The 26,094-nt window shown below is 40.4% G+C and overlaps 1 protein-coding gene across 1 annotated transcript in view; it reads right to left on the reverse strand.

Annotated features, from left to right (window-relative positions):
* The window catches only part of fbrsl1 (fibrosin-like 1), a 408,497-nt gene that overhangs the window by 99,832 nt on the left and 282,571 nt on the right, over positions 1-26,094 (reverse strand). The window lies entirely within an intron of this gene.

Below are 26,094 nucleotides of genomic sequence, written 5' to 3' on the forward strand. Positions count from 1 at the left end.
TTGTGTCTGTCGTTTTTGCTAGCTAGGTGGGGGGAGGGGGGGGGGGGGGGGGGGGAGGGGTGGGGGGGGGTGTGGGGGGGGCTGGGATGAGAGGTGTAGGCTGTAATTTGTGCAGGGAATTTAGACATTACAGGGGGAAAGGGGCTCTCTTGGGATCAAGCAGTTGATCAGCCATGGCCCCAGTGGACCCAGCCAGACAAATAACAAATGACAGCTCTGTGATTAAATCAAACCTTCTACTTTAAGTGTTGAAATATCTGCCTGTCACTAACAATCTAGAGATTGCTCCAGCTCCCTCCTCCCTCACTTAAGAGCCATGCCTACCTCTAGGACCTGAATCTCATCAAGCTCCCATCCTCTCATCATCCTCAACATCCCACCCAGCCCACTAGTAACCCCTCCAACAGCTCCTCTACCCCAAAACGCATCAATCAAACTGCTCCCTCTAGACACCCTCCTACGTCTTCCATGAAAACTCCTGGCTAGCCATCTACTCTCAGGAGAACCAAGGAAGTGACACACACAAATACATGCCAGTAGAATAATCACACACAAGGAAAATAATGACTAACAAGTTTAAAACTAAAATCTAGACAATGGAATCCACAGTCAAATTACACTATTTGCTACTTTGAGGCCAAAGGCTCAAATAGTTCAATAACAGAATCCTATGTTGTGTGTTCCTGACCAGTTTGGACAGGTATGTGTCAGTTTGTGCTTATTGAGAAAAACTAGCAAAAATTCATCCTTTTTGTTTCATTCCATTTTATTAAATGCTAAGAATCTTTTTAAGCAAGTAGCTTTGCATGCATGTATTTGAGTAAACAACAGAGGATCTGAATTCATTATTCTTGAATTCCAAGATTGATACAGTTTAATTTGTTGTTTAATAGTGTGAATGTTTATGAAGCATTCACACTATTGTGAGCCATTTTTCTTCCAGATGTTTTTCTGCATCTTTCTCGTTCCACAATTTTTGGCCTATTCAACAAATCATATATAAAAATGTTTAGCTCTTTCAGGACAATCCTGCTATGACTTTTGGTAATGTTTTTAGCTTTTTGAAATATTTAGCCTTTTCTGCCACTTTTTTTCTGATAGGAAATTAATTGAGCTCATTTTACATCCTTCAAATCTTTAGATCTGTTAACAACCTTTCACTGCTCCTTTCACATTTTGTTCAGCTTCTTTCAGCTTCCTTGTGCAAATTTAAACTTTTTTCAACTACTTTCAGCTAATTTCAGCTGTTCTTTCAGCTGTTTTGTGCTCCTTTCCAATATTTTATGCTAATTTCAGCGTGTTATGGTCCTTTCAGTTTATTTCTGCTCATTTAAGCCTTTTCTGCTATTTCAGCTACTGTTTAGCTGTTTTTATGCTAGCATTTTAGCTAAATACACATTTTTTTTGCACTCGTGATCTTTTTTCAGCCTAATTCAGCAAAATTGTGCTGTCTCTACTTCCATCTGTTATTATATTATATGACCTCTATTCCTTAGATAGAGAACTTTACCAATTGGCTTTTTTATGTACAAAGTATGTGAATGCTCCTGTAAAGTCCCCTTAGACAACTTTGTTGTGATTTTATATAAATAAACTGAATTGAATTATAAACTTCTTCCTGGTTTTTCAGCTACTTTTCAGCTACTTTTCTGCTATTTTTGCTCATTTCAGCTTTTTTAGTTAATTTACTAATTTATTTTTTGTGTTCATTTCTACTTCTTTAAACCAAATTCAGCAAATATGCATCTTTCTGCTTTCTTCTGTTAACTTAGGCTTGTTCTTCCATTTCAGCTAAATTTCAGCATGTTTTTAGCTAATTTCAGCTGTTTTTCAGCAAGTTCTTCAGCAATAAGTAATCACACTGCATTTTTGCAGGAAATGCAATTTCTCTAGTGAAGTTTTACATTAAAGTTCATGCTCAAGAATCCAGGTAACAAAAAAGACGAAACGTTTCAACAGAAAAGAAACTGTCCAGAGGACCTGACTTAACTTTGTTGGAAGTTTTACATTATAATTTTTTTTAAACAAAAACAAGAACAGTTACAGTATCCAGTTAGCTTTATCTTATATTACTTTTATTCCCAATTAACCAAAAACAATTAATGCAATAAAATCATGAACAGTCAAGTATGGACCACACTCATTGTGTTTAAATACATAACCTGTTGCAATGTGCCAAAATGGTCCCTAAAGGCATCGAAACACTGTGACGTGTTGAGTTCTGACAAAGCTCTGTAGCCTTTTCATGCAACATTAACATCATTACGCTTTGTGGCCTCGAAAGCTGCCAACACCAGGAACCAGCATGCTGGGAGTAAAATTAGAGCCAGTGAGCTCAGGGGCTGTACAACAATATTTATAATATTCACCAGACTCAGCTTTGTCATCTCTGGTCTTTCAGCAAATTTTAATGGCTGCCAGGCTCAACGACAGTTAAGGCCAGTGTTGGGCTCAGATAGCCTCAAAGACAACTGTCCTTGTTACACAATACAACTGCATTAAAGGGCTGGAGCAAATAGAAAACAGTCAAAATTCATCCTAAGTTAGCTGACCTTATTCAATGTCTAGCACTGAGCTATTATACTGCCTGTTGGGCAGACTGTTGATTTCTAACAGTGACATGATTTAGGGCTAAATTAGTATTCATCACACTAGTCACAAGCCATTAATCTAATATCCCTAACATGAAATGATATGCAAATTGCAGTCCATTGTAATGCTGCACCATGTGTCAGTGCTTCAAAATCTCTCACACACATCACAAATTTGCCACACTGGAAAAAAAAATATGATTGCTACCTTGGCTCCACACAGAAATGATTGAATGATTGCAAGTACAGTTCATTTACATGTACTTTTCATATGGTACATATAAAATATATGTTTTTTTTTAACACACAAAAAAAAACCCTTGCATTTAGCTATAGTTTTGTGTTGATGCTTTTAGAGATGTGTTGAGCAGAACCTAGTCTGAAATACATTTCCTGTATTCATATTTAATGCCATCTAGTTTGATCAAATTTAAACACCATTAGCTGAAATAAGAACTAGAACCTCAAACCATAAGAATGGCCTCCTTGTCTTACAGATGCTTTAGACTTTCACCGTTGTGCCTCTCTTCTAATATGATCTTAATCCATTTTTGAGCCAAACAATTTATAATAAAATAATTCCTTCTGGAGTTCAACTGTTGCAGTTTTTCAGTCTTATATGTTGGCGCCTCAGCCCTTCTTGTATTTAGAAATGACTTCTTGACAGTCACTAAAACACTGACATGATTTTTTACATTCCTTCATCAAACAGTAGGCGACACGCTGAAGAAAAAATTGTTAGTTTCTTTTCCTGTTTCTCAAACAACAAAACTTTCAGATGCTGTCCATTTTGCTGTAGAGAATTCTCTAATTCTGTCTATATTTTCCAGCTTTTATGGACATAATGAATACCAAGCATACCGGTAGTTTAATTGAAAATTATGTTGATGCAAAAATGTAATATGTTTGTTAAACTGTGTTATCTTTGGTATTTTTTAATAAATTTGTTTAAAAATATGGGAACATCTTTCAAGTTTTTTATATGATTCACAAGTCCATGCTCAATGGAGCAATACTCAATACTGTACTGCAGCTTAACATCCAGGTTAATCAAAATATCAACAGTTGTATATATTTTACTTTATATTTTATATTTAACTACATCATAGTTTGTTAAAAGGCCACCAGAGGACAGTTGTTTCTGGTAGTAGGCTTAGCTTTCAGGCCATGGGCAGAGCATGAGCTCACAACAGATGTTTGGAGAGATGGGCAACAGCAGAAGTCCAGGGAGAGCAATTAGTACAAATGAAACAACAATGCTATTAGCTGCTCTTTATTAGCCTCAGTGATGAGTTCAGAAGCCGTTAGCCTTGTGTGATCAGAAACTACCTGCGAGTGTTACGGTTTGTGCTGTGAAGTGTTGATCTGTGACGAGGCCTGCCTATACATAGTTCCCACACATGTGACCAGTATTGCATAATAGCGCATTTCCTCCACCCGTGTAGGCTCGTGCTGGATGGACCGCGTGAGCTCAAGATGTCTTACAGACAGACCAAAGGACCAAGGCGCACGAGAAAGATATATGCTTAAAATAGCTGCGACCACAGTTGATCCGTACGCGGCGGAGAAACAAATCATGTCAGGTCACGCTGACATGTTGTCATTGATAAATTACTCTGATATCATTAATTATTTAGTGAACACGAGGAATAACTACGCAATGGAGGAGCTTCACAGCTTTAAGTTAAATCCATGGATAATCAATGTTGTAACAGATTTGTGAAGGACTTCCGAACTCTTCATGTTAATAACAAAGTTCTGGTGGCTGGCAGAGTAAGTAGTTACAATAATATACACGTAGATGTCCTTCATAGTCTTTATATACACCCACAACTTTGCTACTGTGTGTTTACAGTGTTAGCACATAGCTTAGCATAGCGAAGCTAACTACCACAGAGACGTGCTAAAACTCGGTTCCAACACACACAGTTATATATTATATTATATTATATTATATTATATTATATTGTTCAGACATTGTTTCACAAAATGATTGCAATAGAATTTTTTGTTTAGCGCAGGAAAAAAACATGACTGGAGCAGATTACATCTTTGACAGCAGTTCCATGCAGGTGATGTTTACTTTTCAAGCCAAGACTGGATGAAGGTCTGCATTCAGCTCATTTGCAGTCCTTCGAATTTCCTGATTTTGGGATAAGAGAAAACTGCGCTTTGCCGAACCATCTGCCCAGTTGGAACATTCTCTAATCCAGCAGAAACAGCCATTGCAATTTACGTAAAAAAAAAAAAAAAACCTCAACAAAACTTACTAAGCCGGCATCTGCAGCTAGAGCCAGCTAGAGCCTACATGGGTGGAGAGAGCGCTGGATCTGCCCCGAATGTTACGCCACATGGGAAACTATGTATTCCTCACCTGTCATCAAATATCGACACAGAATAATATAATACTGAAGGACACTTTATTGAATATAGATCATTCTCCAAGATGGCCGCGCTCAGAGCAGTTGCAGCTTCACAGGCTCCTGGTACTATCCCAGCTTTTAGAAGTTTTGATATTGATTCTGTGCCTGACTCCGCACAATTTATGCGTGTGAACTATAGCCGAACCGAATTGATGAGAATAGGAGCGGATTGGCCACGAAATATAGCAGTTTTTTTTTTTGTGGGACCCTGTGTACACAATTTCGCTCCACCACGTGTGGTGCGAATGACAATAAAGAATCTCTGACTCTGTGGCTCATTCAAGTTTGTGTTTGAATGTTCATTCAAGTTTTATATGTACAAATCACACTTCCAGAAAAAAGTTGAAGAGATTTGTAAAAGTGACAAAACAACAACATTAGTTGAAAACAACAAAGTCCATGCTCAATAATCCAGGTATACAATCCAACATTTTTCAGTCAGGTCATCTGGACAGTTTTGTGTTGTGTGTTTCCTTGACTGATGAAGCCTTCTGGATCGAAGGCGAAAAATTTTAGCCCAACAAAAACGAAACTGTCCAGATGACCTGACTGAAAAATGTTGGATTATATACCTGGATTATTGAGCATGGACTTTGCTGTTTTCAACCAGTTTGACATGACTGTCAACAAGGAAAACGGCCGGCAATGGAGGAGGGGGTGTACCAAAGAGACCATCTTATCACAAGCAGAACTGGTTTGTTCCACTTTGGAGTAAGCTGTTGGGGGAAGAATCAGTTTTGTTGTGTGTTTCCTTGACTGATGAAGCCTTCTGGATCGAAGGTGAAATGTTTCAGCACAAAAAAAGAAACTGTCCAGATGATCTGACTGAAAAATGTTGAACATTTGTTGTTTCTTTAATCTACTGTCTGATTTCATACATTGCTCTTCACAAGTTTTTTTTTTTTTGCGTGTGCTTGTGTAACCTTTTGAACCTCTAACCCTTCTGTGGGAAACTCTCAGGGCCTTCTACTCCTTCAGAGAAGGCTCAAGAATTCAACACATATTAAATGTTACCAAAAAATTGTATTTACTATTTATTTTACATAAAATATATATTTTCAATGTGTGTGTGTATAATTAATTTCTCTTATTTTTTTCAAACTACTTTGCAGATGAGCAAGAAACTTTTTAATTCATGAAAATATAGTTATCCAGTCAGACTCTTTTTAAATTGCGTCTCCAGGCAGAAGCATGTTTGACGGCGCTCACATTGTTTAGGACTTCACTGTCTGGAGAGAATCCGACAGTGACATAGTTCGGTCACATACTCTCCAGGATGTTTAATAACTGACAGGAACATTAACCAATATTAATTCAACCTTTATTTATACAGGCTAGTCTCACTGAGCCACGAGGACTCATTTACAATGAGACCTGTTCCAGACAGCACATGTAAAGTACAGACAACAATAACAATCATGATGTAGAGTGGGTGGAGCCAAACAGAAAGACCAACTCCAGCAGTCAGAAAATAAAAATATTTGAAATGAACCTTGATTAATGCTACTTGTGGAATATTAATTTCTATGAGTCCTTTGTTTGTATTCAGCCGGCTGAAAATGAATAAATTGTGTCATAGGAGTTGTTTTCTCCCACTATGGACCAATCGTCATCAAATCTGGATTTGTTAATCTGATCGTGTCAGCTGGGCATATCTCTCAAGGCTACGGTAAAATTAAAAATTTATGGAACACCAGAGTGGACCATTAGCTGGAGGAGAAGCGCCACAACCTGCTGAACGTCTTGATACTTTGAACGTGTTTCTGGGAAAGCAACATGGCATGAGGTAAAATAAAATTTGCGCTTCTATATATAGATAAAAAAAAATTTTACTGCATGAAGATGCGAGGCATTCAACTGCAACATATGAATTAAAAATCTATACTGAAATTGTAGTTTCTCCAAAGATAAAGGTTAAATATCCCATTTAGGGTTAAAATGACAAATTTCAATAGTACATATGTTATTTGGTGTCTCTCAGGCATGGGTTTTCTCTGCGTTCTCCGGGACGCCAAATCTTTCACTTCATGCAAGTTCCCACAGAGGGGAGCAGCCAAAAAGACAACAATACCAACAACAACATTAAAATTATCAAACCAACTCTGTCTGTCAATGTGTGCGTGAGTAGGGGGTTAATTTATTTACACTACCATGTCATTCTGTTATGTTTGTATTTATGATTTTATTTTTATTCACAATGAAAATCATACATAATAAAATGTATGTAAACAAAACGTTAGTTAGCTATTAGCTGTTAGCAGATTAGCAGAACTGTGCCCACCACTGGAAATAATGAACATCTGGGGAAAATATGTCAACCTTGGCATGCACATTCTCAAGCTAGGCATTGCAGATCCACTGTACTGCGATGCTATGGTGTTCATTTATGCAGTAAAATGAACAAAATTTAAAACGAAAACTGAACAAAGTGAAACAAGAAGCTCTCACAGTCTTTGGTTCTTCCGGTTCTCTGGTGTTTTTTTTTCTTCTTCTCATCTTTTTTTAACAACCATTTGAAGCACAACACATCTTGTTCACTTGAATGTGCTCAACCTGGTGGGAATCACAGTACAGAACATCTTGCTCTGTCTCATGTGGTATCACTGGCATGTTGGGGGTTCGGGGACATTTTTTTGTACACCTTGCTTTTCTGAACAGTGTTGCATGCTGGGAAAGAGACGCCCTCTTTATCGTTTCTCTTTTTCTTTGGCCCCTAAGAGACTTCTCTGCTAATGTTCTCCTCCTGTTTTACAACAGTACTTCCTGGAACAACCCCACTACTAGTCATCAGACTCTACATTAAGGGAGTACTCTGAAGTCTTCCTCCACACTAAGGGCCCCTGATAAATAACTTATGAGGGTGATGATTCAAAACAGTTCTCCTATTACTTGACTCAATTCATTTTTTACAGTCCCTCAAGCCCTTCCACCCCCTAACTGTCCTGCACTTCAAACACATCTGAATACTCGGAGATACATGTATTTTTTCATCCTAGGGATTCCATGTTAATGTAGAAAACGAAGAGAGGAATGGGCATGGGAGCAGGTTGAGGGGAAAAGAAATATGACGGAGCCAGGAGCTTTGGGCATCACAATGTGCCGAAAGCATTTCTGCCATCACTTTCTTTTTTTGACTAGTCTCCTTGGAGGAGAAGAAAGACAGAATTTGATGGGAAGGCAGAGCAAACAGGAAGGAGAGAAAGATTTGGGTAAGAAGCTTCATGATCTGGCTCTGAGCTGCCACTCTCTGTCAAATTAAAACACATCCAACACTGCAGATTTTTCTTATTTGCGATTACAAATTAGTCCATTAGGCTGTTGGCTGCCCGTCCTTTCTCTTCCCTGCACTAGAAGAGGATTTATGTGTGAGTTATGTGTAGGCTCATCAGTGTGGGCACAGGGGGGGAGAGCAGATGGGAGGGGACCTTCCATTGGTGGAAGATGGCAGTTTTCAAGTCACATAACAAGACAAACAAGCAAACCAACAGTTGTAATTTGATGTGAAGTTGACAGTAATTGTCTTTGATGCCAAGGGAAGGCAGAGTGTGGAATGAAGGAGGGCTGGGTTGGCCTTCAAGTGGTAGTTATAGAATATAAATTGGGGCTTACCGTTTTTTGGAAAGTGGAAAAAAAATTGTTGGCTATTTTTGAAGGGGAGGCAGAAGAGCCTTTCAGTCAAATACATCAGCTCATGTGGATTTTAAAATTAGTGACAGGGTGGTTAAAGACACGGTTTAGTGAAAAAGACCCCTAATGGCTGATTAAAAGTCATATTTGTGATATTTCACTGGAATTTTTGCTGGTGATTTTTTCATACCATGTAATTTTATCAGCATTAGGGTTTTCACTTTCCAGCCAAATTCAATTTAAACACCTGAAAGAAAAGTTTTGCAGAGAGTGGTGAAGGCTGCACAGAAGTCTGTTGGAGTCAGCCTCACCACCATCATAGACATCTACACCTCCATTTGCTGGAAGAGAGCCACCTGCATCATGAAGGACCCCACTCACCCAGCACACACACTTTTTGCCCCGCTCCCCTCAGGAAGGAGGTTGAGGAGCATTAAGTGTAGAACCACTAGACTGAGGAACAGCTTCTACCCTGAGGCTGTTAGACTCATGACTCTCTAACCAGAATAATCACTGTGAAGAATCACATCATGTTGCTGCTGATCTGTTTCATGTTGCTGCTGATCTGTTTCATGTTGCTGCTGATCTGTTTCATGTTGCTGCTGATCTGTTTCATGTTGCTGTGTTCATTCGTACTCATCTGCTCACACAGACTCATGTTCGGGCTGCTGTTCGGCATATTGTGTTTATTGTTTTTATGCTGTTAGTGTTTAGCATATTTTTAGCTGATGTTTTTCTTAATTCATATCTTAGATCTTATTACTGTTTTTCTTTTACATTTTATTGCATGTAATGGGTTCTGGCTAGTTTGTCTTTGGTTCGAGTGTTCTGTCATCTTTGGGTTGTTTAAAGCTCTACCAGAACTGAACACGAAGGACCCAGTGGTTAATTTGAGCCGGATCCTGCCGGAACAAGATCCGGGAACTTTCTCATTTTCACTGCTTGCGTTTTGGCAACTGTTCATTCAGCTCCGTCAGCTCATATCTCCGCCCATAAAAGTCATCGCACATTTTTATTTTGATTATTTATTAAAAATCCAATGACATGAGACATTGTCCATGTCTGTGGTGTGGATATTACTGCTGCAGCAGGCACAAAAGCTCGTGCACACACGTAATGTACCATTACACGTAATGAAATGACAATAAAGAATCGCTGAATCTCTGATTAAATTGTGAATGAATCTAGCTTAGTGTGAAGTAATGTGCATGTTCCTTTATGAAGTGTTAGGGTGGTTTTATATAAGGAACAGCATTAATGCAAAAATCATGACTAAAAGTGTCTGGTTTGTTACAGTATTATGATATATGAGACATGCAGGTACATACATGATAGATACATGACACATACCTAGATTAGGTACGTAGATGCATGCATTTGGTAGCTGAATCATTGTTTACTTCCTGACCACTGACAGCTGTAGCCAGTTACTAAATGTTGATGCCCAGTGCACTGCATACTCATGTAAGTACAAGCACAGTGTTTTAAATTTATAAAATCAACCTTATTTTATCTCTGGGAGAGCAAAGCTAATTTTATCACAATGGAATTAAGGTGCTTAAGAGCAAAACTCTTATTCTTGGAAGCCTATACATGTAATGAGCCTGGCATATGGGTAATGCCCTCTGACCTCCTGAGTCTACGATGGGCTGCTAATGTTTTTATCTTACTGGTCTAAAAAACAGAGGAAACAAGCAAGTCTTTCAAAAGACTAAAAACAGTGAGAGGATTTCGAGGAACCAGGGAGAATTTAACAAGCCGGGGTCTTAAAGGTTTAAAAGGACCGCTCAAAATTTATGCAGGCACGTTTGAACAAGGGCCACATTGAACAGCTTGGCCAGCTGAGCAACATCACTGTGGGATGCCTAATAAGCCTTGCACAATTTTTCACCCCATATTTTATCAATAAAAAAGCAGTTTAAACGCCCCCAATCCCCAGCCCCCCCACCCCACAACCACAGCCGCTGCACTACCTGCCATCTGGAGCCCTCTTTTATTTTATACTCCAACTGTCATTAAAATGCTTCTTGGCAGTTTACAGCTCATTCCCCATGTGCAGATGTGGAAGTGATCGTCCGACAGGGCCCTCTGATCAAAGTGTTTGCTGCTGTCAGGCACCACCCTCAGGCTCCCTTTCAGCTCTATGTGGACTTCATGCCTTCTATTATTTACTTATTTATTTCCATACTTCCATATTTTCCAGGCATACTTTTTCCAGCAGATCCCAGAGCAGCCCGAGACTCTGCAGTGGTTACCTAGAGGTTATAGCGACAGGCTTGGGCTTAAAGGAATGCAATGCAACATATTCCCTCTGAGCAAGTTCAATAATAACCTCTGGGGGAGGCAAGTCAAATCCAAAGATATACCAACATGGACCAACAGGGTCTTAATGTTCTAATATCAGATACTTTAGAAAACATTGCAAGTTGTTCCTTATTCACCGTTTGATTGTTCAAACCTGCTTTGTGGTAAAAGGACAAGTTATCCAAAAGTGTAGTTGGGTGGGCATAATTTATGGATAGTGTCCATCCCTATTTAAAGAGGTTGAAATCAAACAAAGTTACATGAAAATTAGACTTTTTGTCTGCAGAAGCAAAGATGATGAGAATGAGTCCAATTACTGGCTGTGTCTGGGTATCATATCACTCCGCTGTTCACTGTGTGTACATGCTTGACTTGCAGGCTGCCCAGCGACCCACAGCCTCCTCACTGATGTGGCACGGTGCACATGGCATTAATCCTCTGACTGGGTGTTGATTGAGCTCCCCTAAAGCCAGCGACGCATGTTGCCTTTGTTTGGCAGCCGTCCCGGCTTAAGAACTGAGGCCATATTCCGCCTGTCAGTGCCATGTGTTCACTTTCCTCAGTGCACAGCGGCTGATGCCACTCAACCACCACCCCCTACCTCCCACCCACTGGCATCTCTGTGGGCACCCTAGGCCTAGCAGGTTTGCACTAATGAAGTCAAATTAATTTAATGGATGCCCATGCTGCCTGCATCTGAGGTGCTTGGCAGGGGGACCGTTTCAATGCTGATCTCCGTCTCGGGCTCCAAATTTCATACATATCCGAGAGCTGTTGCACCTCTTCCGTGTGTCACGCTGAAACTGACAAGCATATAAGCTTCAGCTTCACAAATCTACCCTGCATAATTCAGAAATGCCCCTCAGTGCTCATAGAAACTAGAGCAGGATTGTTCCACAGTTTATGAGAGGCCAGGTGTGCCTCACTAATTAAACTAATCAAACTGAAGGAGAAAAGGAAAAATATCTGGCAAATAAACAAGAGTGACAGTCATCACTACCATCTACCTTCTGCTGTCTCTGAGCCTGTTAACTTTTATGGTGTATACAATAATTATTTTTTCCAGTAATCCTTGAAGGTCCCGTACCTTTTCCCCAGGCTGGAGCAGATCAAAGCACGCTGGTTTTGTGCATCAGAGACTTCCATGGCTGGGGGTTTCTGGTTTAATTGAAGGCAGCTGGACTCTGTGTGTGTTTGGGTCTGATCTCAGTGTACTCTCCAGGGTTCTCAGCTTTCCACTTCATATGCACATTTGCCCATGGAAATTTCCCCCTCAAAGCCCAAGCCATGTGAGAACCTGCAGGACTTGAGGTTTGACGGTTACACATCCAGAGGAATCTGAGTGCTTAGGTGGACGTGAGTAAGATATGATTTAGTTTGACAAAAAAGAAAAAGATCTGGGTTGCTCTAAGTGGGTGGGAGAAAGTGACTTATTGCCTACTTCCTTTATTGTACATCATCAATACTTGAGGGCCACATATGAGCCTCTCTAAGACCCCAAACCTGACCTCATAAGCATTTTGTAACTGCAGACAAAACGCGAAGCTTCAGGAAATAAGACATTTAATAAATGTATTTCAATATTTCTTATAAGATTCTAAAAAAAAGGCAGTAAACTACACTAATATTTGACTTTATTTTTTTAAAGGGATATTAAAACTCTCTAAACATTCTTTTCAAAGTCACAGTGGCGCTAAACTTTTTTTTTTTTCACTAATGTATTCCTGTCCAAAGACGAATAAACGTCTGTTCAGGGAAATATTATCCAAGATGGCACAGACTCCTAATAGCAACAAGCTAACTATTTATTTCTGATTGCATATGCCATTTGTTGTAGAGGAAAAAAATAATTTTGCATTAAAAACTCCTTTGCAGACAGGCTAGGGCAGGGACAGACGAGTGTCCTAAGCGCGCCAACTCTAAATGCACACAGTCTGTCTTAAATTTCCAGCCAGCAGAAATGTGTAAGTAATTACAGTCCAGCCATGTTTATTGAATAAAAACCCACTTAGGCATTGTGTTTATGCACGATCAGAAACGCTCAAATCTTACATCCCTGCACACAAAAACGTTTGTGTCTTTTTCTCTTTCCACAGAACATCTGCAGTCAATATGGAGTCAATTTTACATTTATTACTCATGTGGAAAAATGTATATGGTTTTTGGATTGTTATCCAAACAGGGGCCATTTAGTGGAAAGAATGTTGTGCCATGCTGTACTTTAGAGCAGTGGACACACATTTATAATGGGGTTATTGTAATTTTAGCTACATGCCTAACATTGGGTCATAGAAAAACACTGAAATTCCTTCTGCTGTGGAGAGTCGTGCTTCACTTGCATTTAAGTAGGTATGTATTAACTGCTGGGGCAAAGTTAAATTCAAATATTAAATAGAAAACAAAAGGAAAATGGAGAAATGCTTCCAATGAAAGTCAATACTTTCTTTAGAATGAAGTCACTTTTGGCAAATCTTCATTTTTTCTTCAACTAAAAATGATTTTTTTTCTTCTCTTTTTCAAACATTACAAGTTAGATGAAACGCATCACCACAACTGGTGTAAAACGTCATAGCTCGTCTTGTCCAATACGCCGTTCCGTGATTTCTCTATTGCCATATCACTGAACTAAAGACATCTCTCGCAGAAAATTGTTCAATCAAGAGTTTCACCCTGTCCTTGCTGAAGACTTGCATTACAGAACCAGAGCTCTCTGGTGGGAAAACCAGGGTTGAAGAAAACGACCTTCGAAAATGGATCTACTTTTGTATAGGACAAGTTTTATACCAAAACCTGGTGTTCATCGACGCAACAGAAACTCTGAATTACAATGATCACAGGACGTTGAACGGGGCTGAGTGGAGAGTTTTGCTCACAGAATCGGTAAAGTACTGGTGTTTCAAAGAAAGAGGGGTAGAGTCTTTGCTGGGATTTTAACAGAACAAAGGGAAGTTCTAATAACAGTCTGCCCACACAAACAGCTTCCCTGAGCAAAGGCAGTAAATGAAAGAAGATTACAGCGTTGGTGCCATGATGTGTTTTCACACATCCCTTGTTCCAAATGGCTAGTGTGGTTTTGCTTCCACAGCTCTATTTTCATCTGCAACGCCAACATCGGTTCTAACCTTTAAGTGGGAATCTGGACCAGGGTACTGGATGCCACATCGATGATGCTACAGCCACAATGACTGTCCCAGCATGGCTGTATGACATGCATTGCTACTGACAAGCTGTCTTTGCTGATGTCAGATGGCTGTGTCTGCTGGCTGGCCCTGCAGAGGCTCCGAGTCTTTCTCCGTCATGACGCCTCTTCTTCCCAGCATGCACTGGGATTGTTTTTTACTGCTAAGATAAGCATAGCCTTACACTCACTCGCCACTGAGCTTGTGCACACCCACCCCCTCATGCACACATCACAATGCTAAGACTAAGAGCTCCTATGTGCTCCCTGATCATCACAGGCTTGTGCACTCAATGTACAACAGTCGTAGTGCTTGACAAGCAAACAAAGCTGCAGCAGAAAAAATAAAAATAAAAACATTAGCACATTAGCTGAAGGGGGAGGATAAATGAGAACATGTTCAGTCAAAAAAAAAATTAAAGCTATGTTTCTAGGTTCATTGTAATAAATTAAATGGAAAGCGCATCTTGATAGGCACTATTTAAGACAACAAACACTATTCTAAACCCTAGCATCCAAACAATACTAAAGTTTGGAGGATACGGTTCATTTATAGGGTTTTCTACTTTTTAATAGAATGAGTAACTGAGTAGGAGGGAAAAAAGAAAGAGAAAGGGAACAAGGGAACGAGAAAGACAAAGGCAGAAGGAGAAAAATGACATCTCCATATTAAGGCCTGTGTTGCCGGTGTCAGTTCTAATTTCACAGTGCCTGTGGGGAGCTGAATGCAACCAGTCAGCTCTGGTCTCATCTCGTTCCTCCTCCATTTTGAATCAGGGCAGATGAATCCCAAGCTGGGGGGGGGGGGGGGGGGGGAGAGAAGGAATATTACTGGCAAATTGGTTTTAGATTAAAGGAGGTGGCAAGGCATTCTGCTTTCTCAGCTCTTTCCCAGGTGCACTTAATTTAATTTCATTAAAGAGATGAGGACGGATGATCACTTGTGTTAAAACATTAAGACGATCCCATTTCACCGTCCGTAGAAAAATGTTAAGGTTGTCAGTGGCTTGGTGGGTGGCCTGTTTGTTATAGAATATGATGACTCCAAGAGACCTGTCTGGATTCTGCAAAGCAACAGGGGTTGTGGTGGTGCAGAGAACATACAGTCAGTACATGAATTTAGATTAGTGTTAGCTTTCTTCCAATAAAACAACCCACTAGTGTCCTCAATTAAAGGCAAGGAATTCATTAAAAAAAAAAACATATAAATTTGATATAAAGAAAATAAATGGTGAGATTATATAAGTGTTTTTCCATCACAGGTAGATTTTAGCTGGGAGGAATCAAATTAATGAGACATTACTGATAAGCTGGTAAAGACTCAAACATTGTAATATGGTCTTTTGCTGAAGTGAAGGAAGAAAAGGAGGTAGAGGAGGAATTAAAATGCCAGGCCAAACATGTGTGCAGTCCTGACAGATCACTACATGATCCATAAAGAGCTCATATCAGGATGAGATGATGGTCCTCTGAGTCTCTCAGAGACTGACACACTTTCTGCTGAACAACAGGACCAAATGGAGTTAACCTGACTGGGTGTTCTCCGTTATGGCTTTGGTGATTATATGGGGTTCACCTGACACAGAGCTGCTGCCAATTCACATACAGAAGAAAAAACAGCTATGTTTACATGTGCAAAATTCGTTGCTCAGATTGAAATGTTTTCAGATTAAATAATCCAAATGTATTGTTTACATGGGCACAATTCATTCACGAGTGTTTACATGCTGCGGGCTTTGTTCTGAACAGAAGTACTGACATGTGCACGGTGGTAAACTCTCCTTAAAAAACACTGAAGAAGTTCTACTTCCATCATGAACAAACCTGAGCACCTAAAATGGACCCGCGACTTACTGCACTCCCTGACTGAGCTACAGGTGATACAGATCATTTTGAGCTCTTTCAAAGTTTCTACTAGAAATTAGGGATGGGGCCGATCCGATCTAGTATCGGTATCGGCCTCCGATACCAGCCTAATTTAAGTATCGGATTTTCCGATCCACCTGCCAATATTTCCGATCCATGATGCATGTTGGCTTCAAACTATGGAATGGATTTCCTGAACGGCGGCGTGTCTCATAAACCCAGAGTAATAAGACCCACCTCACATTCAGGAAATCCAGTTCATAGTTTGCAGCCAGCTACAACGTGAGTACTGAGTTAGCAGCACTGTGGCTAACAGCTAACAAAGTTTTCATCTAAACATGTCCGCTGTGTGGAAGTATTTTACACTAGAAACACCACAAAGCAACGCAGCAACGTGCAATGTCTGCAGAGCCATAGCGCCACATTAAACCGCGGTAAAGTTAGTTTTATGATGGACATTCGAGCTCCAGGGCTTCAGCATGGCACTGCTCTTTGCTCAACCCAAAACAGGTGACTTGACCCCGGCCTGCCGCGTCCAATCTGCCCCGCTCAATCTGCCCGTCTCTGAGGAGGGACAGACTGAGCGCGGCTGACCGAAATCAGGCTACCTGCTTCGGACTGAACAAGAATAACACACTGCTGAAGCCCCGGAGCTCCAATATTTACAGAGAAGTTGCTAAACTTCATCATAATTAATGACCAACCACTATCAGTTGTAGAAAACGAAGGATTTCACAGCTTGATACTTGCAGCCGAGATACAGTTTACCCTCCAGAGATATTTATCAGTACAACAGTACACAATCATAAAAAACATGTGATTTGAAAATTATATATATATATATATATATATATATATATATATAAAAGAAAACGAAACAAAAACAGCTACATAAAGTGATGTAAAATACTAAAAACAGGAACATGTCTGTTGGTTTATGCCATGAACTTAGCAGGTGTTGAAGCCATTTAACATTTTATTTAATTTAATTCATTTATTCATTCATTTAAATGAAACAAAATAAAAAAAAATAATCAAAAAGAAAACAATGAATGAAAAGAGTGCAGAAAAAAAAAATCTTATATCTGCCCCTTATTTAAAAAATATAAAATAACTTTAAACAATCACTTAAATTAACCACTTTAATATCCACTTTAAAGCTAGGAATAAAAAAAAAAGTTTTGTGTTAGAATTTAATTCTAACTTTAAAATTCTTCCAACATTAATAAAACTTACCTCAAGTTGCCTTTTTGGACAAGCATGCATATATTTGTACAAATTGTACTTGAGAGGAGATTATTACAGCCTCATATAAAATCAATGATGATCATGATATTGGAACTGGATCGGTAACGGCCGATACTCAGATTTAGGTATCGGGATCGGATCGGAAGTTTCAAAATGTGGATCAGTGCATCCCTACTAGAAATGTTGTGTCGCTCACTGACCAGTTTTACTTCCTCAACATATTAGCATTAGCCAGGTGGAAATACATGAGGTTGACATACAGTAGGTTGCACATGCGCAGTCATGTCAGTTTTCCACAATCGGAATAAAACGATCAGATTAAGTGTTGACATGCACACCGTTCAGATTATGAATCGGCATAAACCACCCGTCTCATTAGCTATGTTTACATGCGCAACATTTTTTGACCGGATTGAAATGTGTTCTGTTTGAATAATTCAAATGTATTGTTTACAGGGGCACAATCTGTTCATGATGAGCGTTTACATGCAGCGGGCTTTGTTCTGAACAGCAGTACTGACATGTGCAGAGTGGTAAACTCTCCTTAAAAAAAAAACACAGAAGAAGAAGTTCTACTTCCGGGATGAACATAAACAAACCTGAGCACCCAAAATGGACCCGCGACAGGTTTTAATGACGGTGGAGACGTTACTGCACTCCCTGACTGAGCTACAGGTGATACAGATCATTTTTAGCTCTTTCAAAGTCTCTAGTAGAAATGTTGTGTCGCTCACCGACCAGTTTTACTTCCCCGACATGCTAATATTATTAGCGTTAGTCAGGCGGAAATGACAAAGTCGCACATGCGCAGTCAGGTCAGTTTTTCACCATCAGATAAAAACGAACAGATCAAGTGTTTACATGCGCACCGATCGGGTTACGGATCGGCGTAAACCACCCGTTTCGTTCTGATCACAAATTATATCGGATCGCACCGAATACACAAAAAATAACCCGAACGGAGTGTTTACATGACACACTTTTATTCCGACCGGCCATTTGATCCGGTTACTTGTGTCCATGTAAACATACCTATTCTGATCACAAATTCATTCGGATCGAGCTGAATCAACAAAGAATAATCCGAATGGGGCGTTTACATGACCCATTTTTATTCCGAATGGTCGTTTAATCTGATTACTTACGTCCATGTAAACATAGCTGTAACATTTATAAAAGGAGGGTTCAGAGGAAACTGGAGAAGCCACACCTGATGAGAGAAAGTGGGACCTAATGAAGATACAACAGGATGACCTCCAACTGAGAGGGCATGACTCCCATACATCTTTATTATACCTTGATGTAGTCAGAGCTTGGCAGCTGATGTTGGAGTTTGATATTCAAGCTGCTTTAAAACCAAGTAAATTACATACCGGACCTCTCAGCTTTTAAACTATCAATGCACCGTGCAAACACAACTACTACATGAAAAAAAAACACTGTTCTCTATAAGTCAAGGCTATTTCTCTGAAGAATAACAATGTGGATTTTGATTCCTTGTTTCATCGACTGGTCCCATCAACACAAACACCTGCTGAAGTAAGTGGAGCTGAACTAAAAAAAAAAAAAAATCAAACAGAAAGTTCAAGTCTGACAGGAAAGAAACACCTCTCTACATGCCATGTCAACTAGTTTATCGATATGCGGCAATCTAAAGTGACTTTGCTGTAGCAGCTCGTCACTGTAATTCAAACACTGTAACTGATTGCATCCTGAAGGCACACCTGGAAGCAATATTCTAATGAAGTTAATCTGTGAAATCCTGACAATGTGGTTGTTCAGGTGCCTGGTAATCTGATATGAAAGGAGTCTGGATGAATAGCAGAGAGCTGGCACCTGTTCCAGCAAAAAGTTGCAGAAAATTACTGCTGTCGACTTATCCTCAGTGTAAGCAATTACACATGACAGTGTTTGTCTTTCTCCTCATGAAACCCCAGTTCTTGCGTAGCGTTTTGAATTTTTTTGTATTTTCTTTTTTGGTGATGGGCTGTCAAATTATGTTTTGCTCATTCTTCCTTCCTCTGTAATTTATGGACGCTTCAGTTTTCATCACCTTAATTATGGAAATATGTGTTTGTGAAGGAACGAATGGGTCATCTTTGCTATGGGTGTTATCCAGCTGCTTTAGTTTAGGGCTCTGGAAAAGAAAATGTAGCTTAACTGTTTAAAAAAATGTTTTAAATGAAGCTGTTCTTCACCTGAATGTCTTACTGATCATAAACAATAAATACATACAAGTAAATACATAAGATTAATTAAAGAGTTTTAGGCACCAAGAGTGAAAACTAAAAGTGGAGGTTCATAAATATTGTTGATACAGCTGTTTTCCTATCAGACATTATAATGTAAAGAGAATTTGTTAGCCACATGTATTTTGAATTATTTGTTATTCTTTATACATAATTATAACAATGATACAGTTGCATAAAAATACAATCTACCCTCCTTAACTTCTAGTTTCACATCTACACTAGTCCCTCGTTTATCGCAGGCGTTTGGGACCACGCCCACCAGCGATAAGTGAAAAACCGCGAAGTAGGGATACAGTAGTTCAAGTTCAAGTTCAGTAAACTTTGTCATGACATGTGCCAGACTGCCATCACACTCACTCATCACCTGTTACTCCCAATCTCCCTCCTTAAATAAACAATTTAAATTTAATTACTGTAACATTTTAAATAAACAATCCATGAATTGTTTATTTAAAATGTTACAGTATTTAAATTTAAATTTGTAGAGAAGAAACGTGCAGCAGGACATCAAAGGGATGTCACACAGCTTCAGCTCTGCAGCACGGAGCAGAAATGTAACACCCCCCCCCCCCCGTTCATCATCGAGGCACTCAGAATTATTGTCTGAGTGTAAAGGTGAGGCCCAACAGATTTACTTTCACAAGCAGAGCATTATGGCTCCACTTGATAGATATATAAAACTTTATTAGAATTTGCTTTGGGTTTGTTTCAGATGTAATGGACACAGGGATGAAAAAACAAAGAAGAAGACAAAGCAGAAAAGTGAGAGAAGAGTAAAAATGTAAAGAAGGAGATAGGAATAGAAGAGAGAGAGAGAGAGAGAGAGAGAGAGAGAGAGAGAGAGAGAGAGGGATAAAGAGAACACAAATCAACATCATTGAAGTCTGCCTCTAGACCTGTGGAAAGAAAAAAAAAACAAACAAGACAAAACCGAGAAACCAGAACAACAAACAACTTATATAATGATACTTATAACATCATTAGAAAGTATTTTATACAGTACATGGTAATACATTATATATTTAGTGGTCTCCACAACCCAACTGAGTGTGCATCTGATAAACACCTGGATCTAAACACCTGTGTGAGCATGCTTGTCACTATAAGGTTTCTCCATAAAAATGTTCAGTAGTCGATGTGGGGACCCACAGACCCATCCCCACAGAACATGATGGTAACACAGGGAAGACTGGAACCACAGCCACACAGAGGCCCCCAAGCCCAGAACTCCGGGAGTCCCCCAACAGGGACACCTGCACCCCCAAGAGAGAGATGCAAAGGGATGCTCCGGGCGATCCCCAGCAACCACAATGCAGAAACCCCAGGAGGCTGCAGCGACGAGTCCACAGGCCCCGCCGGCAACCCGCCCCCCCAGAGTGGATCCGGCCATGGACACCAAGCCCCGAGGTCATACCACCCCCCAATAGAGGCCTGACAGAGCCAGGGCACCCAGGCCCCGGCAGACAGCCACCAGGGCGGGCCTGCACACACCCCACCACCCATCCCCAGATGCTGAGAGCTACCAATGCACCGACGGCAGGGGGGCCCACCACCGGAGGGGAGCGCGACAGGGGGAAGTAGACCCCACATTAAATGGGGGGGCCCAAATGTATCCAAGAGAGGGGACCATCTAAAACCCAACCCAAGACATAAACAGGCACACAGAGACATCCCGACAGAGCCTCTGTCAGGTCGTCCATGCGTCCCACCCACCCGACAGCGACCGCAAGCCGGCCCCAGGCCGAGGGCCAGAGCAGGAGGGAGCAGCAGCTGAGGAAGGCTGGCCCAGCGCACCAATGATGAGGTACCCCAACAGCCCCACACCACAAGCCCGGAGAAGCCCCGGCATGCCACCTACACCCCACACCCCCATACACACAACACCCCCCACTGTGATTTTCACATCAGGCTGACCAGCCAGCGCCCTGCTAAAGCGAAGCCACGCCCCCGATCGCCACCATACACCACCAACGACCACACACACACAACCACAGCCGACCTCCGGCCGGAACCCAGTAGAAATGTACTTCTTGATCATTTACACTGAAACAACTGAACATAGAAGTTCTAAAATAATTAAAAGTATTTTTTAACACTTTTATATTTTGTGATTATGATGATTATTACGATGTGACATACTTTGAGTTTTAAGTTGGAAGATAAAAGTCAATCGGTGCATCTAGACAGCAAAGAGTTAACCCTTCACAAAGCTGCAGCAGGAGAAATGTGTGAGTGGCAGAGAAGGAGATCAGCTGATCGGCTGCAGGAGGAAGCTTCCCCCTGAACTTGTGGGTTTCACACACGGTGCAAAAACATTTAAAATAACTTATTGTAAGTAAACAACCCATGGCTCATCCATCAATCAGACAACTGTGTCATGTCCAATCTTACTTAAAAAAAACGCGATATAGCGAATCCACAAAACGAACCACTAAGTAACGAGGGGCTACTGTAGTTCTTTTTAGTGTGACATGTCTTTTGGGTTAGTTTTCTTTCAGCTGCTCTCTTCTGCAATGGTTGCCACCGTGAGTGAATTTGCAAGAAAAAATTGGCAATGGTTTTATTTCCACCGTCCTTTCTGGGCTCAAGGATCACAAGGCTGCGACACTTAAACACTGAGCTACCACAGCCCCGTCATTTGTTCTTACATACCAGGTCATAATACAAATAGTTTTTTTTTAACAGGTTCTAAAGTTTTTCTAACCTAAACCCATGTACAGAAACACACTACAGATTCCACAGTTTCATTTGTCAAACAAATATCAAGCCAAAATAGAAAAGTAGCAACCAGGCATTGCTAATCAAATGAAATTAATTAAAAGATCATTAACAGATGTGAGCACCTCCATAAAATGTAATAATAATAATAATAATGATGATAATTTTTTTACTCCTTTCGGCTGCTCCCTTCTTCAGGGGTTACCACAGTGAACTAACTCGCACAAAGACTTGGCAGTAATTTTTACGCCGGATGCCCTTCCTGACGCAACCACAGACCACCGAGCTACCACAGCCCTTTGTGTGGATCACAGAGCTGCCATGTGGGGCACCCGGGGGAGCAGATGGTGGGGGTTAAGGGCCCAGAGTGGGACAAATGAGGGTGGAGACAGGTGTGGGTGTTTCAGCTTTCCCACGCACATGTTGACGTCAGTCCGGGGAGTTCAACCTGCGACCTTCAGATCATAGACCCACCTTCCTAACCTCTGCGCCACCAATTCCTCCAATAATAATAATAATAATAATAATAATGATAATAATGATAATAATCAGTTTTAGTGCTTTAGAATAGAACATTAGAAGGAAAAGCCACATGGTCAGTTTGCTAATAATATTGACAACCTTTTGTGGACAAAGAACTTACTCACTCATGGCTGTCGAGCACAGGACTCAAAGGAGAAACTGAAAGTTTAATTACTGCAGCAGAAAACCAAGCCTTAAACACCTGCTATCACCAAAAGAATGTGATGGGTATGCAGGTCAGCAGCACATGCCGTGTGCGTGGGGAAGCAGAGGAGTCCATTAGTCATATAGTTTCTGACGGCAAAATATTGGCCCCAAAAGAGAACCTGGAAAGACACAACAAGATTGGGACTTACCTGCACTGGGCGTTGTACCAGAGAATGGGTGTAGGAACAACTGACGAGTGTTATGAGCACAGGACTGAGAAAGTGGTTGACAATGGGGCTTATGTCATCATGTGGGACATGACCATCCCTACTGATCGTACCATCTCTGCAAACTGGCCAGACATTGTGTTCCATGACAAGAATAACAAAATGTGTTACTTGCTTGATGTGACTATCCCGAGTGACAATAACATCCTAAAGAAAGATGCAGAGAAAATAACAAAGTACAAGGACCTGGAGATAGAAGTCCAACGCATGCGGAACACAAAAACTCAAGTCATATCAAGCGTAATTAGAGCTTTAGGAACAATGAAGAAAAGATTTCAAGAGCAACTAGACAAACTCCCATGTAGAGTCAAAGCCAAAGAAATTCAAAAGACTGTGCTGTTAGGGACCGCTCACATACTTCGTCGAGTACTCGGCTGAATACCAGCCGAGGGCAGAGATTAAACCTGAGGGACCTGGTTGGCCCCTGGTGAATGAACCAGCAATAAATTAAGAAATGCTGAGAAAATAATAATAATAAGCAGTTTTAGTGCTTTGTTAGTCTGGATCATATGGATGAGTGTTAACACAATGTCAAGAGGCAAAGACATTAGCAATGACCTCAGAGAAACTTTGTATCCATCAAGCTGAGCAGTTAAGACATTTTCCAAATGACTCTCTCTCCAGTGAGGAAATAAAAAATATTCATAAGTGGATAACAGGAAGACATTTAGGACAACTGCCACTCTTCTCAGGAGTGGATATCTGAGAAATGCATCCCAAAGTCAAACTTTACAACGCTCAAAAAGTGACAAACAATCCAACAGTTGTGCTCTAAAGGCATTAGTTAGCAGGTCAAAGTTCATGAAAAGACAATTAGAAAAATACAAGTATGGCTTTTTGAGAAGAACCGCCAGAAGAAAGTTTTTGTCTCTTAAATGAACATGGTGGCATGGCTTAGGTTTATAAAGTTGCATCTGAAAGGACTAAATGGACAGATAAGACCAAAGCAAAGCTGTGTGGCCATAATGCATAGAACAATGTTTAGTGAAAACTAAACCTTAAAGTATCAGCATGAACACTTCAGAGCCACAAAACCTGTTGGAATGATGGGCACCCTGTGGCCATTGAGTCAACCATGAAGTCCTCTGCAGACCAAAATGTTCTGCAGTCAAATGTGAGACCACCAACAGCTGGAACTTGGGCCAAAGTGAGTCACAATGCAACAGAATAATGAGTCCAAACACAGAACCAAATCTACAAGAGAAGGCCTGGAGAAATAAAACGGACTCACAATGAAGACACAACGCTTTTCCATTTTGGCTTGAGCTATCGTTAATAAATGACATTGTGAAATTAGCTGTGTGTTTTTGTGCAGTTGGAGTTTCATTTGAATCATTTTGAAATAATTTTTCATGACCTTGAACTGAAATAGGAGGGACAGACTTTTCCCCTGACCCTGATACATATTAATGACAAGAATATAGACATACAAAGATCCAGCTCTGGATCTGCGCAGGGACACTTGGCATCCATCTAAAGCTTGAACAAATCTTGCACTGCCTCTGAATCTACCTACATGGCCCAAAATAACTGGTGCTAAACATTAAATATGTAACAGTTTTTTCTGAGCAGTCTGACACCTTCGCAACAACAGAAACACAAAAAACCTGCCAGAACGAAGCTTGTTTTCCCTAATCTCAATTCTTTTGCGGCGTGTGTTTTATTCTGCATTCTATCAAACTTTTATGAAACTAAATTTGTGACACTGAACAGATCAGATATAAGTTTGAAGTAACTGAGCAGAAGAAAAAAACCATCTTGTAATGGAAACATTCAGTTTCTCTCCTATTTCACTTCCTTCTCTACCCCCCACACTGATACCAAAGATCTGTATGAAAACTGACAGGCCTGCTAAGTTTCTTCAACGTGTCAACTAGCGAGCGCCTTGCGTTCCTCCTCGCTTCAATGGAGAGATAAAAGCCTATTGACTTGCCAGGCTTGCCAGTTAATGCAAATTGTGCCTGCTATCAATGTATTATTTATAGGGGGAGTTGCAGTCATTTCCACATAACTGGAAGCTATGCTTACAGAAGATTAGACATGCTCTCTTATTTATTTACCAGAGGGTAATTGCTAAACTGTGGAGGAATTAAAATGTGTGATTTTCCCCAAAGGTGTTCCATCTTGTAAGCAGGTGGCTGCAACCATCTAAGTTTGCAGCGCACATTTACAGAGTTGAAACTGATAACAGCTGAAAAAAATGCCAAATGTTTAACTTCATCATATTTTTGTATTTTTTATGATTTACTTCAAAAGCTTTGAAATGTAAAACTGAAGTGAAAAAAGTCCAAATGGGAGAAAAATTACCGTAATTTCTGGACTATTAGCCGTTACTTTTTTCACAAGATTTAACACCGCAGCTTATACAATGCTGCGGAAAATTTATGGATTTTTTTTTTGACGGGCTAACGAGCTTCATGCCGCCAAAACGTTTAGCCTCGTCAGAGTTGGGTGCTCTCATAGCTGCTCAATACAAGTCTCTCTTGGGAGGGTGGGTCCTCATGACTCAATGAGACTACCAGTATAAATAAAGTAAAAAAAAAAACCTGACCAATGCAATTACTGAACAGGTCAGAGGAAACAAAGTCCCCCTCCCCGTTCTCTCCTCCCTCTCCCTCTCCCTGCGGGAGTTTCCCCCCTCTTTGTACACAACGAACTATTTGCAGCCAGTCGAAATAATGTGAATCGCAAAACATATCAAATCACCAATTTGCCTCGAGACAAAAGTGAGGTTGAGAGTGACAATGAAAGAAAGGCTGGGGACGTGTGATGAAGTTTTTCTGAGGCTGCTCAATTCTGACACTGAAGAAGACGACTGTAGTGGTTTTAGCTCACAGGAGGAAGATGAAGAGAGCGATCCATGACTTTTCCTGGTAGGCTTCTGTATTTATTTATTTTTTTTAATTTGCAGTGTTAAAGGCACTGTTCAAA

Source organism: Nematolebias whitei, chromosome 8 (genome assembly GCF_014905685.2).
Source record: "Nematolebias whitei isolate Nwh7 chromosome 8, NemWhi1, whole genome shotgun sequence".
NCBI lineage: Eukaryota > Metazoa > Chordata > Actinopteri > Cyprinodontiformes > Rivulidae > Nematolebias > Nematolebias whitei.